Source organism: Amblyomma mixtum, unplaced genomic scaffold (assembly GCF_055824585.1).
Source record: "Amblyomma mixtum isolate Tamu unplaced genomic scaffold, ASM5582458v1 scaffold_12, whole genome shotgun sequence".
NCBI classification, from domain to species: Eukaryota; Metazoa; Arthropoda; class Arachnida; order Ixodida; family Ixodidae; genus Amblyomma; species Amblyomma mixtum.
In genome coordinates, this window is record NW_028317651.1 from 14388290 (window position 1) to 14401604 (window position 13315).

Below are 13315 nucleotides of genomic sequence, written 5' to 3' on the forward strand. Positions count from 1 at the left end.
CGAAACTCCGAAACTCCAAAACTCCAAAACTCCGAAACTCCGAAACTCCGAAACTCCGAAACTCCAAAACTCCGAAACTCCAAAACTCCAAAACTCCAATACTCCAAAACTCCGAAACTCCGAAACTCCAAAACTCCAAAACTCCAAAACTGCAAAACTCCAAAACTCCGAAACTCCGAAACTCCAAAACTCCGAAACTCCAAAACTCGGAAACTCCAAAACTCCAAAGCTCCAAAACTCCAAAACTCCAAAACTCCGAAACTCCAAAACTCCAAAACTCCAAAACTCCAAAACTCCGAAACTCCAAAACTCCGAAACTCCAAAACTCCAAAACTCCGAAACTCCGAAACTCCGAAACTCCGAAACTCCAAAACTCCAAAACTCCAAAACTCCAAAACTCCAATACTCCAAAACTCCGAAACTCCGAAACTCCAAAACTCCAAAACTCCAAAACTGCAAAACTCCAAAACTCCGAAACTCCGAAACTCCAAAACTCCGAAACTCCAAAACTCGGAAACTCCAAAACTCCAAAGCTCCAAAACTCCAAAACTCCAAAACTCCGAAACTCCAAAACTCCAAAACTCCAAAACTCCAAAACTCCGAAACTCCAAAACTCCGAAACTCCAAAACTCCAAAACTCCAAAACTCCAAAACTCCAATACTCCAAAACTCCGAAACTCCAAAACTCCAAAACTCCAATACTCCAAAACTCCAAAACTCCGAAACTCCGAAACTCCAAAACTCCGAAACTCCAAAACTCCGAAACTCCAAAACTCCAAAACTCCAATACTCCAAAACTCCAAAACTCCAAAACTCCAAAACTCCAAAACTCCGAAACTCCGAAACTCCAAAACTCCAAAACTCCAAAACTCCAAAACTCCGAAACTCCAAAACTCCAAAACTCCAAAACTCCGAAACTCCAAAACTCCAAAACTCCAAAACTCCAAAACTCCGAAACTCCAAAACTCCGAAACTCCAAAACTCCAAAACTCCAAAACTCCGAAACTCCAAAACTCCGAAACTCGAAAACTCCGAAACTCCGAAACTCCAAAACTCGAAAACTCCAAAACTCCAATACTCCAAAACTCCAAAACTCCAAAACACCGGAACTCCGAAACTCCGAAACTCCAAAACTCCAAAACTCCGAAACTCCGAAACTCCAAAACTCGAAAACTCCAAAACTCCAATACTCCAAAACTCCAAAACACCGGAACTCCGAAACTCCGAAACTCCAAAACTCCAAAACTCCAAAACTCCAAAACTCCGAAACTCCAAAACTCCAATACTCCAAAACTCCGAAACTCCAAAACTCCAAAACTCTAAAACTCCAAAACTCCAAAACTCCAAAACTCCAAAACTCCGAAACTCCAAAACTCCGAAACTCCAAAACTCCGAAACTCCAAAACTCCGAAACTCCAAAACTCCGAATCTCCAAAACTCCAAAACTCCAAAACTCCAAAACTGCAAAACTCCAAAACTCCGAAACTCCAAAACTCCAAAACTCCGAAACTCCAAAACTCCGAAACTCCAAAACTCCAAAACTCCAAAACTCCAAAACTCCGAAACTCCAAAACTCCAAAACTCCGAAACTCCGAAACTCGGAAACTCCAAAACTCCAAAACTCCAAAACTCCAAAACTCCAAAACTCCGAAACTCCAAAACTCCAAAACTCCGAAACTCCAAAACTCCAAAACTCCGAAACTCCAAAACTCCAAAACTCCAAAACTCCGAAACTCCGAAACTCCAAAACTCGAAAACTCCAAAACTCCAATACTCCAAAACTGCGAAACTCCGAAACTCCAAAACTCCAATACTCCAAAACTCCGAAACTCCAAAACTCCAAAACTCCGAAACTCCAAAACTCCAAAACTCCGAAACTCCGAAACTCCGAAACTCCGAAACTCCAAAACTCCAAAACTCCAAAACTCCGAAACTCCGAAACTCCGAAACTCCAAAACTCCAAAACTCCGAAACTCCGAAACTCCGAAACTCCAAAACTCCGAAACTCCAAAACTCCAAAACTCCAATACTCCAAAACTCCGAAACTCCGAAACTCCAAAACTCCAAAACTCCAAAACTGCAAAACTCCAAAACTCCGAAACTCCGAAACTCCAAAACTCCGAAACTCCAAAACTCGGAAACTCCAAAACTCCAAAGCTCCAAAACTCCAAAACTCCAAAACTCCGAAACTCCAAAACTCCAAAACTCCAAAACTCCAAAACTCCGAAACTCCAAAACTCCGAAACTCCAAAACTCCAAAACTCCGAAACTCCGAAACTCCGAAACTCCGAAACTCCAAAACTCCAAAACTCCAAAACTCCAAAACTCCAATACTCCAAAACTCCGAAACTCCGAAACTCCAAAACTCCAAAACTCCAAAACTGCAAAACTCCAAAACTCCGAAACTCCGAAACTCCAAAACTCCGAAACTCCAAAACTCGGAAACTCCAAAACTCCAAAGCTCCAAAACTCCAAAACTCCAAAACTCCGAAACTCCAAAACTCCAAAACTCCAAAACTCCAAAACTCCGAAACTCCAAAACTCCGAAACTCCAAAACTCCAAAACTCCAAAACTCCAAAACTCCAATACTCCAAAACTCCGAAACTCCAAAACTCCAAAACTCCAATACTCCAAAACTCCAAAACTCCGAAACTCCGAAACTCCAAAACTCCGAAACTCCAAAACTCCGAAACTCCAAAACTCCAAAACTCCAATACTCCAAAACTCCAAAACTCCAAAACTCCAAAACTCCAAAACTCCGAAACTCCGAAACTCCAAAACTCCAAAACTCCAAAACTCCAAAACTCCGAAACTCCAAAACTCCAAAACTCCAAAACTCCGAAACTCCAAAACTCCAAAACTCCAAAACTCCAAAACTCCGAAACTCCAAAACTCCAAAACTCCAAAACTCCGAAACTCCAAAACTCCAAAACTCCGAAACTCCAAAACTCCGAAACTCCAAAACTCCGAAACTCCAAAACTCGAAAACTCCAAAACTCCAATACTCCAAAACTCCAAAACTCCAAAACACCGGAACTCCGAAACTCCGAAACTCCAAAACTCCAAAACTCCGAAACTCCGAAACTCCAAAACTCGAAAACTCCAAAACTCCAATACTCCAAAACTCCAAAACACCGGAACTCCGAAACTCCGAAACTCCAAAACTCCAAAACTCCAAAACTCCAAAACTCCAAAACTCCGAAACTCCAAAACTCCAATACTCCAAAACTCCGAAACTCCAAAACTCCAAAACTCTAAAACTCCAAAACTCCAAAACTCCAAAACTCCAAAACTCCAAAACTCCGAAACTCCAAAACTCCGAAACTCCAAAACTCCGAAACTCCAAAACTCCGAAACTCCAAAACTCCGAAACTCCAAAACTCCAAAACTCCAAAACTCCAATACTCCAAAACTCCAAAACTCCGAAACTCCAAAACTCCAAAACTCCAAAGCTCCAAAACTCCAAAACTCCAAAACTCCAAAACTGCAAAACTCCAAAACTCCGAAACTCCAAAACTCCAAAACTCCGAAACTCCAAAACTCGGAAACTCCAAAACTCCAAAACTCCAAAACTCCGAAACTCCAAAACTCCAAAACTCCGAAACTCCAAAACTCCAAAACTCCAAAACTCCAAAACTCCAAAACTCCAAAACTCCGAAACTCCAAAACTCCAAAACTCCAAAACTCCAAAGCTCCAAAACTCCAAAACTCAAAAACTCCAAAACTCAAAAACTCCAAAACTCCAAAACTCCAAAACTCCGAAACTCCAAAACTCCGAAACTCCAAAACTCCGAAACTCCAAAACTCCAAAACTCCAATACTCCAAAACTCCAAAACTCCGAAACTCCAAAACTCCAAAACTCCAAAGCTCCAAAACTCCAAAACTCCAAAACTCCAATACTCCAAAACTCCAAAACTCCAAAACTCCGAAACTCCAAAACTCCAATACTCCAAAACTCTGAAACTCCAAAACTCCGAAACTCCAAAACTCCAAAACTCCAATACTCCAAAACTCCAAAACTCCAAAACACCGAAACTCCGAAACTCCAAAACTCCAAAACTCCAAAACTCCAAAACTCCAAAACTCCAAAACTCCGAAACTCAAAAACTCCGAAACTCCAAAACTCCAAAACTCCAAAACTCCGAAACTCCAAAACTCCGAAACTCCAAAACTCCGAATCTCCAAAACTCCAAAACTCCAAAACTCCAAAACTGCAAAACTCCAAAACTCCGAAACTCCAAAACTCCAAAACTCCGAAACTCCAAAACTCCGAAACTCCAAAACTCCAAAACTCCAAAACTCCAAAACTCCGAAACTCCAAAACTCCAAAACTCCGAAACTCCGAAACTCGGAAACTCCAAAACTCCAAAACTCCAAAACTCCAAAACTCCAAAACTCCGAAACTCCAAAACTCCAAAACTCCGAAACTCCAAAACTCCAAAACTCCGAAACTCCAAAACTCCAAAACTCCAAAACTCCGAAACTCCGAAACTCCAAAACTCGAAAACTCCAAAACTCCAATACTCCAAAACTGCGAAACTCCGAAACTCCAAAACTCCAATACTCCAAAACTCCGAAACTCCAAAACTCCAAAACTCCGAAACTCCAAAACTCCAAAACTCTAAAACTCCAAAACTCCAAAACTCCAAAACTCCAAAACTCCGAAACTCCAAAACTCCGAAACTCCAAAACTCCGAAACTCCAAAACTCCGAAACTCCAAAACTCCGAATCTCCAAAACTCCAAAACTCCAAAACTCCAAAACTGCAAAACTCCAAAACTCCGAAACTCCAAAACTCCAAAACTCCGAAACTCCAAAACTCCGAAACTCCAAAACTCCAAAACTCCAAAACTCCAAAACTCCGAAACTCCAAAACTCCAAAACTCCAAAACTCCGAAACTCCAAAACTCCAATACTCCAAAACTAAGAAACTCCAAAACTCCAAAACTCCAAAACTCCAATACTCCAAAACTCCGAAACTCCCAAACTCCAAAACTCCAAAACTCCAAAACTGCAAAACTCCAAAACTCCGAAACTCCGAAACTCCAAAACTCCGAAACTCCAAAACTCGGAAACTCCAAAACTCCAAAGCTCCAAAACTCCAAAACTCCAAAACTCCGAAACTCCAAAACTCCGAAACTCCAAAACTCCGAATCTCCAAAACTCCAAAACTCCAAAACTCCAAAACTCCGAAACTCCAAAACTCCAAAACTCCGAAACTCCGAAACTCCAAAACTCCGAAACTCCAAAACTCCAAAACTCCGAAACTCCAAAACTCCAAAACTCCGAAACTCCAAAACGCCGAAGCTCCGAAACTCCGAAACTACAAAACTCCAAAACTCCGAAACTCCAAAACTCCGAAACTCCAAATCTCCGAAACTCCAAAACTCCAAAACTCCGAAACTCCGCAACTCCGAAACTCCAAAACTCCAAAACTCCGAAACTCCGAAAGTCCAAAACTCCAAAACTCCAAAACTCCGAATCTCCGAAACTCCAAAACTCCAAAACTCCGAAACTCCAAAACTCCAAAACTCCGAAACTCCGAAACTCCGAAACTCCAAAACTCCAAAACTCCGAAACTCCAAAACTCCGAAACTCCAAAACTCCAAAACTCCAATACTCCAAAACTCCAAAACTCCAAAACACCGAAACTCCGAAACTCCGAAACTCCAAAACTCCAAAACTCCAAAACTCCGAATCTCCAAAACTCGGAAACTCCAAAACTCCAAAACTCCAAAACTCCGAAACTCCAAAACTCCAAAACTCCAAAACTCCGAAACTCCAAAACTCCAAAACTCCAAAACTCCAAAACTCCAAGACTCCAAAACTCCAAAACTCCAAAACTCCGAAACTCCAAAACTCCAAAACTCCAAAACTCCAAAGCTCCAAAACTCCAAAACTCAAAAACTCCAAAACTCAAAACCTCCAAAACTCCAAAACTCCGAAACTCCAAAACTCCGAAACTCCAAAACTCCGAAACTCCAAAACTCCAAAACTCCAATACTCCAAAACTCCAAAACTCCGAAACTCCAAAACTCCAAAACTCCAAAGCTCCAAAACTCCAAAACTCCCAAACTCCAATACTCCAAAACTCCAAAACTCCAAAACTCCGAAACTCCAAAACTCCAATACTCCAAAACTCCGAAACTCCAAAACTCCGAAACTCCAAAACTCCAAAACTCCAATACTCCAAAACTCCAAAACTCCAAAACACCGAAACTCCGAAACTCCAAAACTCCAAAACTCCAAAACTCCAAAACTCCAAAACTCCGAAACTCAAAAACTCCGAAACTCCAAAACTCCAAAACTCCAAAACTCCGAAACTCCAAAACTCCAATACTCCAATACTCCGAAACTCCAAAACTCCAAAACTCCGAAACTCCAAAACTCCAAAGCTCCAAAACTCCAAAACTCCAAAACTCCGAAACTCCAAAACTCCAAAACTCCAAAACTCCGAAACACCAAAACTCCGAAACTCCGAAACTCGGAAACTCCAAAACTCCAAAACTCCAAAACTCCAAAACTCCAAAACTCCGAAACTCCAAAACTCCAAAACTCCGAAACTCCAAAACTCCAAAACTCCGAAACTCCAAAACTCCAAAACTCCAAAACTCCGAAACTCCGAAACTCCAAAACTCGAAAACTCCAAAACTCCAAAACTCCAATACTCCAAAACTGCGAAACTCCGAAACTCCAAAACTCCAAAACTCCAAAACTCCGAAACTCCAAAACTCCAATACTCCAAAACTCCGAAACTCCAAAACTCCAAAACTCAAAAACTCCAAAACTCCAAAACTCCAAAACTCCAAAACTCCGAAACTCCAAAACTCCGAAACTCCAAAACTCCGAAACTCCAAAACTCCAAAACTCCAAAACTCCGAAACTCCAAAACTCCAAAACTCCAAAACTCCGAAACTCCAAAACTCCGAAACTCCAAAACTCCGAAACTCCGAAACTCCAAAACTCGAAAACTCCAAAACTCCAATACTCCAAAACTCCAAAACTCCAAAACACCGGAACTCCGAAACTCCGAAACTCCAAAACTCCAAAACTCCGAAACTCCGAAACTCCAAAACTCGAAAACTCCAAAACTCCAATACTCCAAAACTCCAAAACACCGGAACTCCGAAACTCCGAAACTCCAAAACTCCAAAACTCCAAAACTCCAAAACTCCGAAACTCCAAAACTCCAATACTCCAAAACTCCGAAACTCCAAAACTCCAAAACTCTAAAACTCCAAAACTCCAAAACTCCAAAACTCCAAAACTCCAAAACTCCGAAACTCCAAAACTCCGAAACTCCAAAACTCCGAAACTCCAAAACTCCGAAACTCCAAAACTCCGAATCTCCAAAACTCCAAAACTCCAAAACTCCAAAACTGCAAAACTCCAAAACTCCGAAACTCCAAAACTCCAAAACTCCGAAACTCCAAAACTCCGAAACTCCAAAACTCCAAAACTCCAAAACTCCAAAACTCCGAAACTCCAAAACTCCAATACTCCAAAACTAAGAAACTCCAAAACTCCAAAACTCCAAAACTCCAATACTCCAAAACTCCGAAACTCCGAAACTCCAAAACTCCAAAACTCCAAAACTGCAAAACTCCAAAACTCCGAAACTCCGAAACTCCAAAACTCCGAAACTCCAAAACTCGGAAACTCCAAAACTCCAAAGCTCCAAAACTCCAAAACTCCAAAACTCCGAAACTCCAAAACTCCGAAACTCCAAAACTCCGAATCTCCAAAACTCCAAAACTCCAAAACTCCAAAACTCCGAAACTCCAAAACTCCAAAACTCCGAAACTCCAAAACTCCGAAACTCCAAAACTCCAAAACTCCGAAACTCCAAAACTCCAAAACTCCGAAACTCCAAAACGCCGAAGCTCCGAAACTCCGAAACTCCAAAACTCCAAAACTCCGAAACTCCAAAACTCCAAAACTCCGAAACTCCGAAACTCCGAAACTCCAAATCTCCGAAACTCCAAAACTCCAAAACTCCGAAACTCCGCAACTCCGAAACTCCAAAACTCCAAAACTCCGAAACTCCGAAACTCCAAAACTCCAAAACTCCAAAACTCCGAATCTCCGAAACTCCAAAACTCCAAAACTCCGAAACTCCAAAACTCCGAAACTCCGAAACTCCGAAACTCCGAAACTCCAAAACTCCAAAACTCCGAAACTCCAAAACTCCGAAACTCCAAAACTCCAAAACTCCAATACTCCAAAACTCCAAAACTCCAAAACACCGAAACTCCGAAACTCCGAAACTCCAAAACTCCAAAACTCCAAAACTCCGAATCTCCAAAACTCGGAAACTCCAAAACTCCAAAACTCCAAAACTCCGAAACTCCAAAACTGCAAAACTCCAAAACTCCAAAACTCCAAAACTCCAAAACTCCAAAACTCCAATACTCCAAAACTCCAAAACTCCAAAACACCGAAACTCCGAAACTCCAAAACTCCAAAACTCCAAAACTCCGAAACTCAAAAACTCCGAAACTCCAAAACTCCAAAACTCCAAAACTCCGAAACTCCAAAACTCCAAGACTCCAATACTCCGAAACTCCAAAACTCCAAAACTCCGAAACTCCAATACTCCAAAACTTCAAAACTCCGAATCTCCAAAACTCCAAAACTCCGAAACTCCGAAACTCCAAAACTCCAAAACTACAAAACTCCAAAACTCCAAAACTCCAAAACTCCGAAACTCCGAAACTCCAAAACTCCAAAACTCCAAAACTCCAAAACTCCGAAACTCCAAAACTCCGAAAGTCCGAAACTCCAAAACTCCAAAACTCCGAAACTCCAAAACTCCAAAACTCCAAAACTCCGAAACTCCGAAACTCCAAAACTCCAAAACTCCAAAACTCCAAAACTCCAAAACTGCAAAAGTCCAAAACTCCAAAACTCCGAAACTCCAATACTCCAAAGCTCCGAAACTCCAAAACTCCAAAACTCCAAAACTCCAAAACTCCAAAACTCCAATACTCCGAAACTCCGAAACTCCAAAACTCCAAAACTCCAAAACTCCAAAACTCCGAAACTCCGAAACTCCAAAAGTCCGAAACTCCGAAACTCCGAAACTCCAAAACTCCGAATCTCCAAAACTCGGAAACTCCAAAACTCCAAAACTCCAAAACTCCAAAACTCCAAAACTCCGAAACTCCAAAACTCCAAAACTCCAAAACTCCAAAACTCCAAAACTCCGAAACTCCAAAACTCCGAAACTCCAAAACTCCAAAACTCCAATACTCCAAAACTCCAAAACTCCAAAACACCGAAACTCCGAAACTCCGAAACTCCAAAGCTCCAAAACTCCAAAACTCCGAATCTCTAAAACTCGGAAACTCCAAAACTCCAAAACTTCAAAACTCCGAAACTCCAAAACTCCAAAACTCCAAAACTCCGAAACTCCAAAACTCCAAAACTCCAAAACTCCAAAACTCCAAAACTCCAAAACTCCAAAACTCCAAAACTCCAAAACTCCGAAACTCCAAAACTCCAAAACTCCAAAACTCCAAAGCTCCAAAACTCCAAAACTCAAAAACTCCGAAACTCCAAAACTCCAAAACTCCAAAACTCCAAAACTCCGAAACTCCAAAACTCCAAAACTCCGAAACTCCGAAACTCCAAAACTCCGAATCTCCAAAACTCGGAAACTCCAAAACTCCAAAACTCCAAAACTCCAAAACTCCGAAACTCCAAAACTCCAAAACTCCAAAACTCCAAAACTCCGAAACTCCAAAACTCCGAAACTCCAAAACTCCAAAACTCCAATACTCCAAAACTCCAAAACTCCAAAACACCGAAACTCCGAAACTCCGAAACTCCAAAACTCCAAAACTCCAAAACTCCGAATCTCCAAAACTCGGAAACTCCAAAACTCCAAAACTCCGAAACTCCAAAACTCCAAAACTCCAAAACTCCGAAACTCCAAAACTCCAAAACTCCAAAACTCCAAAACTCCAAAACTCCAAAACTCCAAAACTCCAAAACTCCGAAACTCCAAAACTCCAAAACTCCAAAACTCCAAAGCTCCAAAACTCCAAAACTCAAAAACTCAAAAACTCAAAAACTCAAAAACTCCAAAACTCCAAAACTCCGAAACTCCAAAACTCCGAAACTCCAAAACTCCGAAACTCCAAAACTCCAAAACTCCAATACTCCAAAACTCCAAAACTCCGAAACTCCAAAACTCCAAAACTCCAAAGCTCCAAAACTCCAAAACTCCAATACTCCAAAACTCCAAAACTCCAAAACTCCGAAACTCCAAAACTCCAATACTCCAAAACTCCGAAACTCCAAAACTCCGAAACTCCAAAACTCCAAAACTCCAAAACTCCAAAACTCCAAAACTCCAAAACACCGAAACTCCGAAACTCCAAAACTCCAAAACTCCAAAACTCCAAAACTCCAAAACTCCGAAACTCAAAAACTCCGAAACTCCAAAACTCCAAAACTCCAAAACTCCGAAACTCCAAAACTCCAATACTCCAATACTCCGAAACTCCAAAACTCCAAAACTCCGAAACTCCAATACTCCAAAACTTCAAAACTCCGAATCTCCAAAACTCCAAAACTCCGAAACTCCGAAACTCCAAAACTACAAAACTCCAAAACTCCAAAACTCCAAAACTCCGAAACTCCGAAACTCCAAAACTCCGAATCTCCAAAACTCCAAAACTCGAAAACTCCGAAACTCCAAAACTCCAAAACTCCAATACTCCAAAACTCCAAAACTCCGAAACTCCAAAACTCCAAAACTCCAAAGCTCCAAAACTCCAAAACTCCAAAACTCCGAAACTCCAAAACTCCAAAACTCCAAAACTCCGAAACACCAAAACTCCGAAACTCCGAAACTCGGAAACTCCAAAACTCCAAAACTCCAAAACTCCAAAACTCCGAAACTCCAAAACTCCAAAACTCCGAAACTCCAAAACTCCAAAACTCCGAAACTCCAAAACTCCAAAACTCCAAAACTCCGAAACTCCGAAACTCCAAAACTCGAAAACTCCAAAACTCCAAAACTCCAATACTCCAAAACTGCGAAACTCCGAAACTCCAAAACTCCAATACTCCAAAACTCCGAAACTCCAAAACTCCAAAACTCCGAAACTCCAAAACTCCAAAACTCCGAAACTCCGAAACTCCCAAACTCCGAAACTCCAAAACTCCAAAACTCCAAAACTCCGAAACTCCGAAACTCCGAAACTCCAAAACTCCAAAACTCCGAAACTCCGAAACTCCGAAACTCCGAAACTCCAAAACTCCGAAACTCCAAAACTCCAAAACTCCAATACTCCAAAACTCCGAAACTCCGAAACTCCAAAACTCCAAAACTCCAAAACTGCAAAACTCCAAAACTCCGAAACTCCGAAACTCCAAAACTCCGAAACTCCAAAACTCGGAAACTCCAAAACTCCAAAGCTCCAAAACTCCAAAACTCCAAAACTCCGAAACTCCAAAACTCCAAAACTCCAAAACTCCAAAACTCCGAAACTCCAAAACTCCGAAACTCCAAAACTCCAAAACTCCGAAACTCCGAAACTCCGAAACTCCGAAACTCCAAAACTCCAAAACTCCAAAACTCCAAAACTCCAATACTCCAAAACTCCGAAACTCCGAAACTCCAAAACTCCAAAACTCCAAAACTGCAAAACTCCAAAACTCCGAAACTCCGAAACTCCAAAACTCCGAAACTCCAAAACTCGGAAACTCCAAAACTCCAAAGCTCCAAAACTCCAAAACTCCAAAACTCCGAAACTCCAAAACTCCAAAACTCCAAAACTCCAAAACTCCGAAACTCCAAAACTCCGAAACTCCAAAACTCCAAAACTCCAAAACTCCAAAACTCCAATACTCCAAAACTCCGAAACTCCAAAACTCCAAAACTCCAATACTCCAAAACTCCAAAACTCCGAAACTCCGAAACTCCAAAACTCCGAAACTCCAAAACTCCGAAACTCCAAAACTCCAAAACTCCAATACTCCAAAACTCCAAAACTCCAAAACTCCAAAACTCCAAAACTCCGAAACTCCGAAACTCCAAAACTCCAAAACTCCAAAACTCCAAAACTCCGAAACTCCAAAACTCCAAAACTCCAAAACTCCGAAACTCCAAAACTCCAAAACTCCAAAACTCCAAAACTCCGAAACTCCAAAACTCCGAAACTCCAAAACTCCAAAACTCCAAAACTCCGAAACTCCAAAACTCCGAAACTCGAAAACTCTGAAACTCCGAAACTCCAAAACTCGAAAACTCCAAAACTCCAATACTCCAAAACTCCAAAACTCCAAAACACCGGAACTCCGAAACTCCGAAACTCCAAAACTCCAAAACTCCGAAACTCCGAAACTCCAAAACTCGAAAACTCCAAAACTCCAATACTCCAAAACTCCAAAACACCGGAACTCCGAAACTCCGAAACTCCAAAACTCCAAAACTCCAAAACTCCAAAACTCCGAAACTCCAAAACTCCAATACTCCAAAACTCCGAAACTCCAAAACTCCAAAACTCTAAAACTCCAAAACTCCAAAACTCCAAAACTCCAAAACTCCGAAACTCCAAAACTCCGAAACTCCAAAACTCCGAAACTCCAAAACTCCGAAACTCCAAAACTCCGAATCTCCAAAACTCCAAAACTCCAAAACTCCAAAACTGCAAAACTCCAAAACTCCGAAACTCCAAAACTCCAAAACTCCGAAACTCCAAAACTCCGAAACTCCAAAACTCCAAAACTCCAAAACTCCAAAACTCCGAAACTCCAAAACTCCAAAACTCCGAAACTCCGAAACTCGGAAACTCCAAAACTCCAAAACTCCAAAACTCCAAAACTCCAAAACTCCGAAACTCCAAAACTCCAAAACTCCGAAACTCCAAAACTCCAAAACTCCGAAACTCCAAAACTCCAAAACTCCAAAACTCCGAAACTCCGAAACTCCAAAACTCGAAAACTCCAAAACTCCAATACTCCAAAACTGCGAAACTCCGAAACTCCAAAACTCCAATACTCCAAAACTCCGAAACTCCAAAACTCCAAAACTCCGAAACTCCAAAACTCCAAAACTCCGAAACTCCGAAACTCCGAAACTCCGAAACTCCAAAACTCCAAAACTCCAAAACTCCGAAACTCCGAAACTCCGAAACTCCAAAACTCCAAAACTCCGAAACTCCGAAACTCCGAAACTCCAAAACTCCGAAACTCCAAAACTCCAAAACTCCAATACTCCAAAACTCCGAAACTCCGAAACTCCAAAACTCCAAAACTCCAAAACTGCAAAACTCCAAAACTCCGAAACTCCAAAACTCCGA